Raw genomic sequence first — 10,026 nt, 5'->3', positions numbered from 1 at the left:
CTTCCATTCACGGATTCAGTCAGTTTCTTGATCTGGTCAGAGTCAACATTTTGTGCAGCCGCAACCACAGCCTCCCAATGTCACGGTTAATCCGTGTCATGTCTTGTCTCTGTTCTGATTGTTATCACCTGGACATTCAGTGATTAATTACCTGCCTCATCACACCTGTTTGTCATTTAGTCTCTGTGTATATATACCTCTGTCTTCTGTTTGCTCACTGCTGGATCATTGTCATTGCTACCCTGTCTGTTCCCTGTCTTGGATGTTCCTGTGTTCACCATGTTATCCCTCGTGTTTTATTATTAAATGTTATTTATTTTCGAACTTTGCGTTTGCGTCCTGTCTCTCCTTCCGTGTCATGACAAACACTGTTCAGAGAGGTGTACGGTTTACCTTCACTGTAAATGTCCTGCTTAAGAAGGGCATAAAAGTTCTCAATATGGTTTAAGTAAGGTGAAGAAGGGGCCTTGTCATTAGTTTTTCATCTTTAAGGCCTTTACTGGCCAGCCACGCAGTGGAGTACTTTGATGTATGTGATGAAGCGTTGTCTTGCATAAAAAAAAAGTTTTCTGGAAAGATGCAAACATTTTCCTGTACCACTGCTTGAAGAAAGTGTCTTCTTGAGGGTTTGTTAACATTTTGAACTGACCAAGAGCACTGTAGTTGTACAATAACAAAAGTAATTTTCAAAAATACAACTTGCCTAATAATTGTGCAAACGGTGTACAGTAGACATAGCATTTTCCATCAGATCAATCCTATATTCATAATAAAACATAACATATAACATAATAACAGTTAAGGGGTTTTCACGTGCCTAGACTAGTAATCTGTCAGTTGCGTCTTCCTTCTCCGTGATTACAAGTTTTAGTCAATTTCAATGTAAGCCTTCTCTGCTGACTGACTCGTATGGAAGTAGTGCCGTTGGATTTTGAATTCTTTTACATCGACTTTTTAACACTGAATTTTATTTTGCATCTAAATCAGACTTTGAATTTTAAAAGCCATCGAAATTCTACTGTGTCTTTGGCTATGACATTTTTTTCAATGTTTTAAACAAATTCAGTGTAAAAAAAATTCAATGTCTAAAAAATCTGTTAAAAAAATTCACTGTCTCAAAATATTCAGTGTAAAAAAATTAAATATCTCAAAAGATTCGGTGTAAAAAAAATTCAATGTCTCAAAAAATTATGTGCAAAATAATTCAACGTCTCAAAAAATTCAGTGTAAAAATATTCAGAATCAACATAACGGGGAACGAAGGAGAAGCATTCAATCCCTGTATCAAATCATTCAACATCCAGCCAATCATTTGCGCTCCCAGAAAGAAGCGCAACATTCAAGTAGTGACCTTGAAATATCGCCATGGAAACTCAAACAATAAAACGATCCATTAAATTCTGCTATTAAATATTAAGTCTCTACATGAATAGTTGGAACATAAACATATGCCTCAATAACTTAAAAATACAATCAGCAATGTTAAAATGCTTTTATCGATTTATTTCAAATACTTTTAAGTTTAGCTAGCATTGCTCCACAAATATGCATTTATAGAATACATAAGATTCAAGTTGCATTTCTTCCCCTAACTTTTGCGAGTTTGTCTATGTTATATGTTGTTGTAGTTTTAAATTGATTAAAAAAAGCAAATTTAAAATAAATCTAAGGATCTTTAGATGTATTTATGTAATAAGGTAGGTAAAATGTTTAACATTTATTTGTTTTGTTAAACCTTCTCCTTAATATAGACGGTTTCAGCAGTAACAACATAAACAAGCAGCTGTCGCGGTCCGCGCGTAACTTCCGGTAAACTCAGCTAATAATAAATAACAAAAAAGTACTTTAAACATAGTTTATTTATATAACAAAATAAACAACACACAGATTACATAGGACACCAAAACATGTGTTATTTTCGACGAGGCATTTGTTCAAGAGATTTTAGTTTAGCAACTAGTCAGACCATTAAAAAAACGAAACCGGAAGTAAAGTTCGGAATCGGATCCAGACGTGTATCACGTGCGTCCGATGAAATAAATGAATGAGCGAGTCATACATGAATAAGTGAGTCATTTTAGTAATTTGTTGTTGTTCTGTTTTAATAAAAAATAATAATAAACAAATATTAAGCATTCGTAGTAATGGAAAATTATGTATTTCATTTATTTGTGTTAGAACGCAGATACCATCCGTTAAATGTGTTTTATTAATAAACAAGCTGTTTAGAGAGTTTGTCATTGTACTATTTTATTGGGTTTTAATTTTTCGTTAATAATAATAATAAACAAACATTTAAAAAAATCTGACTTTAAAAGCAAAAATAATCTAGTACAGATGAACGTTTTTGCCAAATATATTTCCTATAAAATATGTGGTTTGTTTAGTTCAGAAGGTGAAAAAATTCTTACCTGCATTTCCCTAATAATACAAATACAACACATATTTGTAAGAACGCAAGTCTCCGTGTTATTTTTACATTATGACTTAAAAGAACAATTTAGAAAATGAGATCAGAGAAGCGCGTGAATGCCGCAATTACACTTGCTTTGAAGCCAGCTTATTTTACCAGAGAAAGCTATGGAAAGCTATTTCTAAAGAAGAATTGCTGAAACCCAGCTATTTTATCAGCCTCTGAGATGGGACGCGGCAGTCAAACTCATGCGGAAAGCGGGGTGAATTCCAAAAGGCGTTTTAGCGCCCTTGAAGGGCACTTCAGGAAGGGGATCTCACACAGTCGATCCAAATAAAGAGAAACTGATGTGCGTATTTCATTGCTCTATTCGCCAAGTGTATTTGAATTGGCCACACTGTGAGACAATTGTGCAACTTTCTCTAGAGTTTATACATAAAGTGTTTTCTGGATTATCATTTTCTATTGGAATACGGCCTTTATCTTTTTGTGAGCGGCAGTCGCGTAGGCTTTAACCAATCATTGAACAGTAGGGGTGTGCAGCGGAGTCAGTATTTGTATCTGTATTTGTATCTGTAACAGTCTCAAAATTATTTGTATCTGTATTTGTATTCGGATGGAACCGGAAATGGGCAGGTCTTAAACCGGAAGTTTGTCATATTACACGAAAATGGCATTTTATATGCATTTTTGCTTTTTATTATAATTTTTATTAAAATTAAAAATTTGTAGCCTACATTAATCCCTCGTCTAGCGATTCAAAAAATTAAACATCTAAAATTATCATTATTTGTAAGTTTTCAGAGTGAAATATAACCTATTATTACTCATACATCCACATGTCTGACATCTTGGTTTTGGTTTAAAAACATGCAGGAATTTGAAAATAAAATGCAGGACTTGCTTGATGTTTAAAGAGTTATTAAGGGAGATAAAGTTCGGGAACTGATTTATGTTAAAAAGTTATTAAGATCGACAAACTCGTGCTGACTGACAAAATCCAAAATGCAACGCAGAGACACGCAAGTGCACCGCACTATATACACAGAATAGTTGAAAAACATCTGTTTTGACAAGAATTTATGAAAGCATTACAACAAACTTGCTGAGCTCATTATTATCTATAGCATTTGCGTGAACATAACGAATTGTTTTAAAAAACCTTTCTCATTAATCTTCATCTAAATAAATAAATAATCAGATATTCATTTAAAATTTCAAATAACAGTATTTCAAATACCAGTATGCAGTTTTGACTTAGTTAAAAACAAGCAACATGATTTTAAACAATAAGGTAATTAGAAAGATTTAATTCAAATGTTTCACTTTATTTTTATGTTAATTGCAATTCAAGTCATAGTAATCTCCAGTTTAAATTTTGCTTTTAAAATGTTATTTTCATATTTTTAGCTATTTACTTATTTATTTTATATTCACCAAGATTGACAATAAAGCTTGCTTGGACTAGAAGTAATTAAAAGATCATCTACCGGTGTCAAACAGAGACATGGAGTTATTAACGAATATTGTATTATTAGAGTGCAGCATTTGACCAAGCTTTATTGATCTTGTGTAATTAGATAAAACGAAAAAAACTAAAAGGGTCATTTTTTACAGCTGGGTTTAAAGAAGTTTGATATTAACACCGTTTTTAAGATTTTAAACTAATTCCAAAACAACTCGCGTTTCTAAATAAGGGTTGGTCCGAAAATGTCATTCATGTAATTTTATAGATTGCACTCATTCACTTCACATTCAAATTATTCGTGCTTTAAGGGGTTTATAAGTTACAGCTGTTCCAGTAAACACGTGATTATGCCCGGCCGAATATTTTCTCTGTTATTCGGATGAATTCATTCGTTTTGAAGCCATTATCCGTGCCCTTCCGAATAACGTATTCGGCTTCGGGCACATTCCTATTGAACAGATTATTAACAACCAATCATAGAACATTTTACTGACCCTAAAGTGTTAAAAAGATTGTGGGAAAATGTTTTGGAATTTCTTTTAATTCACACATTAAACATCTCACACATAGCCAACATATAATTAAGAAATTAAGAACGCAGGGCTTTAAAGGTAATGGCGTTTTAGGCAAATCATTAAACAAAATACACAGAAGAATTCTCGTTGTGTTTTATTTATCCATCTTGATGTGTGGCGCAAGCACCCCTGCAAGTGGGCCTACAATGGCCCTTTATGGGCCCACTTAGGGCTAATCTGGGGGCCCCGCGCGGGTTTGCTCATTGGCGGGGCGTTGGCCCTTTAGCGCTGGCCCTGCGCAGGCAGCCCTCACTTAGCCCCCAGGAAGCCCTCATACAGAAAAATCCCCAGAGTTAAATGAACACTGCTGGATGTATATACTGTCCCATCTTACAGAGTGTCAAAAAGTAACAATGAAGCAAAATTAAAAGCTCTGTTGTCCTCTTTCTCGGCATCTCTGTCTGAAATATAAAATTGCATTTTACATCTTACTTGTAGAGTCATTTTCTTAACTTATGTTAAGATGTTGGCTGTTTCATTTAAAGTCAACATAATTGTGACCGTTGGCTTGTTAGTGTTTTCTAACTGCTATATCTAAGTGTGTTTAAAACACATGTTATAGCAAAGAAAATGCAATTGTAGTTGAATATTGATGGTTGATACATAAACATTGTCAAACATAATCATTTAATGAACAGATTTATTAATATAGTTTTCCCCCCTCATCAGAAGCATAATTTTCTGTTAATAATGAAGTACTTCAGTGTAAGGTCCAGAACTCTCATAACAGTTTATCATTCGGAAGGATTTTGATAGTTTGCACATAAACATTAACCGCTGAACAATGTAGACGCACAGACATCAAGAATCATAGCATGAATCTCAATAATGGTGACAAAGAAAATGGTAAAAAAAGGTCATTATGTATTCATGCCGCAGTGCATTCTGGGAGTTCTGGGTGAGATTTGTAATTTGTTGATACCCAGCATGCATTGCAGCATGAAGCTTTTCGTTTTATTGTCACCATCATTGTGATTCATACTCTGATTCTTGATATTTGTGTGTCTACATTGTAGAGCAGTTAATTTTAAGTGTCAGTGTTTCAAATTTCTTCAGAAAGACAAACTGCTAAGAGAGAGCTCGATCTCACACCACAGCATCACACTGTCAGAGAAAGATCCTTCTGTTAAGTGTGCAAACAATAAATTAATACATAAGTTTTTATATGATGATGTTCAGACTTTATTTACTGAACTGACCACCACCAAAGGATCGCATGCTGCCATAACAAACATGTTTTAAACACACAAATTTATAGCAATCAAAAGACTGAACAAGGCAAGAGTCAAGAGTCAAGTTTAACTAAATCAAACACTGATCACAATAGTGGTGACTTTAAATGAAACAAAATCTCAACCTAAAGTAAGAAAATGACTCTACAAATAAGATGTAAAATGCAATTTTAGATTTCAGACAGAGAAGGTGAGAGAGAGGATAACAGCGGTTTTAATTCAGCTTCATTGTTACTTTTTAACACTCTGTAAGATGGGACAATATATACATCCAGCAGTGTTCATTTAACTCTGGGGATTTCTCTATATGAGGGCTTCCTGGGGGCTAAGTGAGGGCTGCCCATGCAGGGCCAGCACTAAGGGGCCAACGTTTCGCCAGTGAGCAAACCTGTGCGGGGCCCTTAGGCTATGCCCATACAGGCCCATCGTAAGCTTACTTGCAGGGACGGATAACATTCCAATCACAGGGCATTTTCACTTGTCTTTTAATGTGTATGTGGACAACATCCGGATACAGGTTGCATGCTAAACCCAGCCGAGGACGCTTTGTGAATGGATTTTAGTGTAATGTAAACGCAATCCAGCCATGGAATTTGCATTTACAGGTCAACGTCACACAAAACCCCGCCCACTATCATTATTATTCTCCTTGACAGCTGTCAAAAATAAAGGACCTTAGGTCATGGAGCGCATGTTAACACTGCTGATTGTATTTGTAAGTTATTCAGGTACATGTTTAATATGTTCCAACTATTCATGTAGAGTTTGTAATATTTAATAGCATAATTTAATAGATTGTTTTAATGTTTGAGTTTATGGCGACATATCAAGGTCATTACGTGAACATTGCGCGTCTTTCTGGTCAGTCGGCAGTTTCTATCTCATTTAACACATTTTAAGTTAAACACGTACAAATCATAATAACATTAACCAAATACATTTGTTCAGTGTTGGTTTTATGCAGAGTAAGTTACTTATACCTAATTGTGTTTGTAAATTACATTACTTACGCACTAGACTAGAGGGAGACATGAACAGGAAATGAAGGAAATTGTTAGCTCTTTTATTTAAATTATATTACCCTACTGTCACTGTCCCACAGGTGGGACGTTTGGCATTACATACAAAACAATAATTACATAGCCCAAACCTACACCAATCTTGACAAACTATATACTGTTGGAAAGCTCTTAGAGCTTTCATCAAAATGGTTTTGATATATTAAAACTACATTCTTAGAGTCTAAGAATGTAGTTTTAATATATCAACACCATTTTGATGATTTTGAAAAATGATGTAGTAGGAGTCATTTTCTAAAATGTCGCAGGCCAACAGGTGGGCCCAAGGTGTTATAACATATTTATTTGTAAATATCCTATTAACCTGAAATAACCTTGACAAACGTCTCGGTTACGTATGTAACCCACGTTCCCTGAAGGAAGGGAACGGAGACGTCACGTCGTGACCGACAAATTGGGAACTCGCTTAGAGAGACCAATCTGCTCTTTTACTACTCGAACGCCAATGAACTTGGCATTGGGGTATTTGAATAATGCCGGCGCCGCCCCGCCAGGTGCGTATATAAGCCGCAGGTGCAAATGGGGAAATTAGCTTCATTTTGCTCAGAAAGCCGGAAAGTGCGACCGTCTGTAAACAGCAGGCAGCAGCCCTGTTGCGACGGGACGTGACGTCTCCGTTCCCTTCCTTCAGGGAACGTGGGTTACATACGTAACCGAGACGTTCCCTTTCAGTCGGTCACTACGACATGACGTCGTGAACGACGAATTGGGAATCCCTACCAAAACGCCACTGGGGCTGACTGGGGAAAGAGAGACACCGGACTTCCGGTAGCGCCGCGAGAGCTAAAATCAACAAATCGAGCGGAGCTGTGTGCAGTTAAGAGGAGCGCCGGGCGATTGGAGGACACGAACATACAGGGCAGTATTTAAGATCAGTCTAAATCACTTTTGTAGACTGAAGCGGATGTGCTGAAGATGTGCTGAAGATATAGTGAACCTTATGGGTTGAAGAACGATCGGATTACGGATACATCGAGAGGAATAAAGGGAGAGGGAAACGTATTGTTGTTTGCAACGTGAATAGAAGTGGAGAGCTGTGAGTACTAGATCCTTTTATCGAAACGAATTCAAGATTGACTTGTGATTTTACTGAATACCTCCAGGAGAGGGAGGGCGGCCCTACCCCTGAACTAGCGTGGTGGGTGAGCCGAAGGAACCTTCATTGAAGCAGCCACAGCAGCGAAGCAAATAACTAGGCTGTATTACCATCGACTACTTCGACCAAAGCGAAGTGGAGAAAGACGGGGCGTCTTTTCGTGTACACCTGAGTGTAGTGGGTGAGTCTTTGTGATTTAGAAACTTTCACGTTGAAGTGGTGCCGTGTATTGCTGTGGATTGCTGTGCAATTGCTGTGTGTCTTGTCAGACGTACCCCCGTATCACCCATTTCGTCGAGGGAAGACGAAGAGGCTAACGGTCCTAGAGAGATCTGTCTATTATACGCTGTGAGTGTGTTTCACGTATAAAGCGACGGTATGGGTCCCCCTTAGGAACGACTTCCCGTCTGAACATTGGCAGACTTCGGAGAGTGGCGGTGAAGAACCGAAAAGTTGACAGTGTGTGAGTACAACTACGGGCTATTAGTATTGATACCTTACCTGTGTGATTTCCATTTGTCGCAGAGCTAGAGGCGAAGGAGTCCCGCCGCCCCGAGGTCTCTACACAAGGGCGCCCCTGTCCAGTGTTCGATCGCCCAACGGGTAGCGAGGAGAGGGCAGCGCTCGACCCGGTGAGACGGTGCGACGTTTCGCCCCTCTGCAGACCATCAAGCTCGCCGAGAGGGTTCGTCCCCGGGGCCATATAGGAACTACTGCCCATCAGACACATCGTGGACGCCAACTGTCGTAAGTCCGCCACCTCGCACAATTATTTAGACTCACCCTCAAAGCCAGTGTTTTTGACAGAGACGGAGAAAGAGAGCGAGTACTGAGAGAACGAACTGTGGGAGACCCGTACTTACAGAGAGCTGCAAACAGCGAAGAGGTGAGAGCCATCCAAGTCAGAGTAACTGTGCCTTTGTGTCTCAGCTGCTGCCTGTGGAGAAAGAGAACGAGAGTGAGCACCCAAGAGAACGAACTGTGGGAGACGTGCCCTTACCGAGAGCTGTAAACAGCGAAGAGGTGAGAGCCATCCAAGTCAGAGTAATTGTGTCTTGTGTCCCAGCTGCTGCCTGTGGAGAAAGAGAACGAGAGTGAGCATCAGGAGAACGAACTGTGGGAAACCTGTACTTGCCGAGAGCTGTAGACAGCGAAGAGGTGAGAGCGATCCAAATCAGAGTAACTGTGTCTTTGTGTCACTGCCACAGCCTGTAGAAAGGGAGAAAGGGAGAGTGAACAAACAACAAAGCATCGTACGAGCCCGAGCGGGGAAGCTCCCGCGGAGTGAAACACAGGTACGCAGACAGAAAGTCGACTTCAACAACTCATATTGTTTTACCTTTGCCTCCAGGGAAGAAAAGGAGGGCGCCACGGATAGCGGGGACAGGCAGGAGCCTGTTGCCTACGTCTTCCCCTTGGTCTCCAGTCCCCCAAGACCCCCGTTGCCCCCGTTTCTGCCAACCTCTTGGCCATAGCCTGCCTGGAGGGCAGAGCAGGAGTTTAGTTTTAATTGCCCTTTCTCCATTTCCCAAGATATTTTAAATATTTAAATAAATAAAGATTGTTTTATTACTTACCTGTTCTCGTGTTGTCTGGTCATTGGGTTGGCTTTGGGGACCTCCTCGAGGTGGAAGTAAGAAGGGGCGGGGCTTTAGTGAAACATAGCCAGCCCCTGGGCGTGACATAAGCAAAGCAGTGCTCTGCTGAGGGAAACGTGGGTTAGTAGGATTAACCCCACGGAAAAATACTCACAAAGGAACCCGGTGGGACGCAATGTGGATGCCCGAGCCAAACACATAGGTTCGCGAGGATGCAGTTAGTGAGAGGCTGACAGCGGATGCTCCGCAACATCAGGCTGCCAGGGCAGTGGAGGAGAGTCAATCAAACCATTACGCATTTTGACTGTATGGCTTTCCATACTGACACTTATTGTGTAGTGTCAGTCAGAGGCTGCAAGCCGACATGCGAGCCGGTGCTCAGTGATCTCCCAGGTGAGGAGAGAACATGAGAGGAGACCGGCTCGACACGAACACTATAAAATCTAATGAACGTATTAGGTGTTGCCCAACCAGCAGCTCTACAGATGTCTGTCAGGGAGGAACCATGAACAAGTGCCCAAGATGAGGCAACACTTCTAGTGGAGTGAGCTCTCAATTTAAAGGG

The sequence above is a fragment of the Misgurnus anguillicaudatus genome, chromosome 12, assembly GCF_027580225.2.
Source record: "Misgurnus anguillicaudatus chromosome 12, ASM2758022v2, whole genome shotgun sequence".
Lineage (NCBI taxonomy): Eukaryota > Metazoa > Chordata > Actinopteri > Cypriniformes > Cobitidae > Misgurnus > Misgurnus anguillicaudatus.
This window is presented reverse-complemented; position numbering follows the sequence as displayed.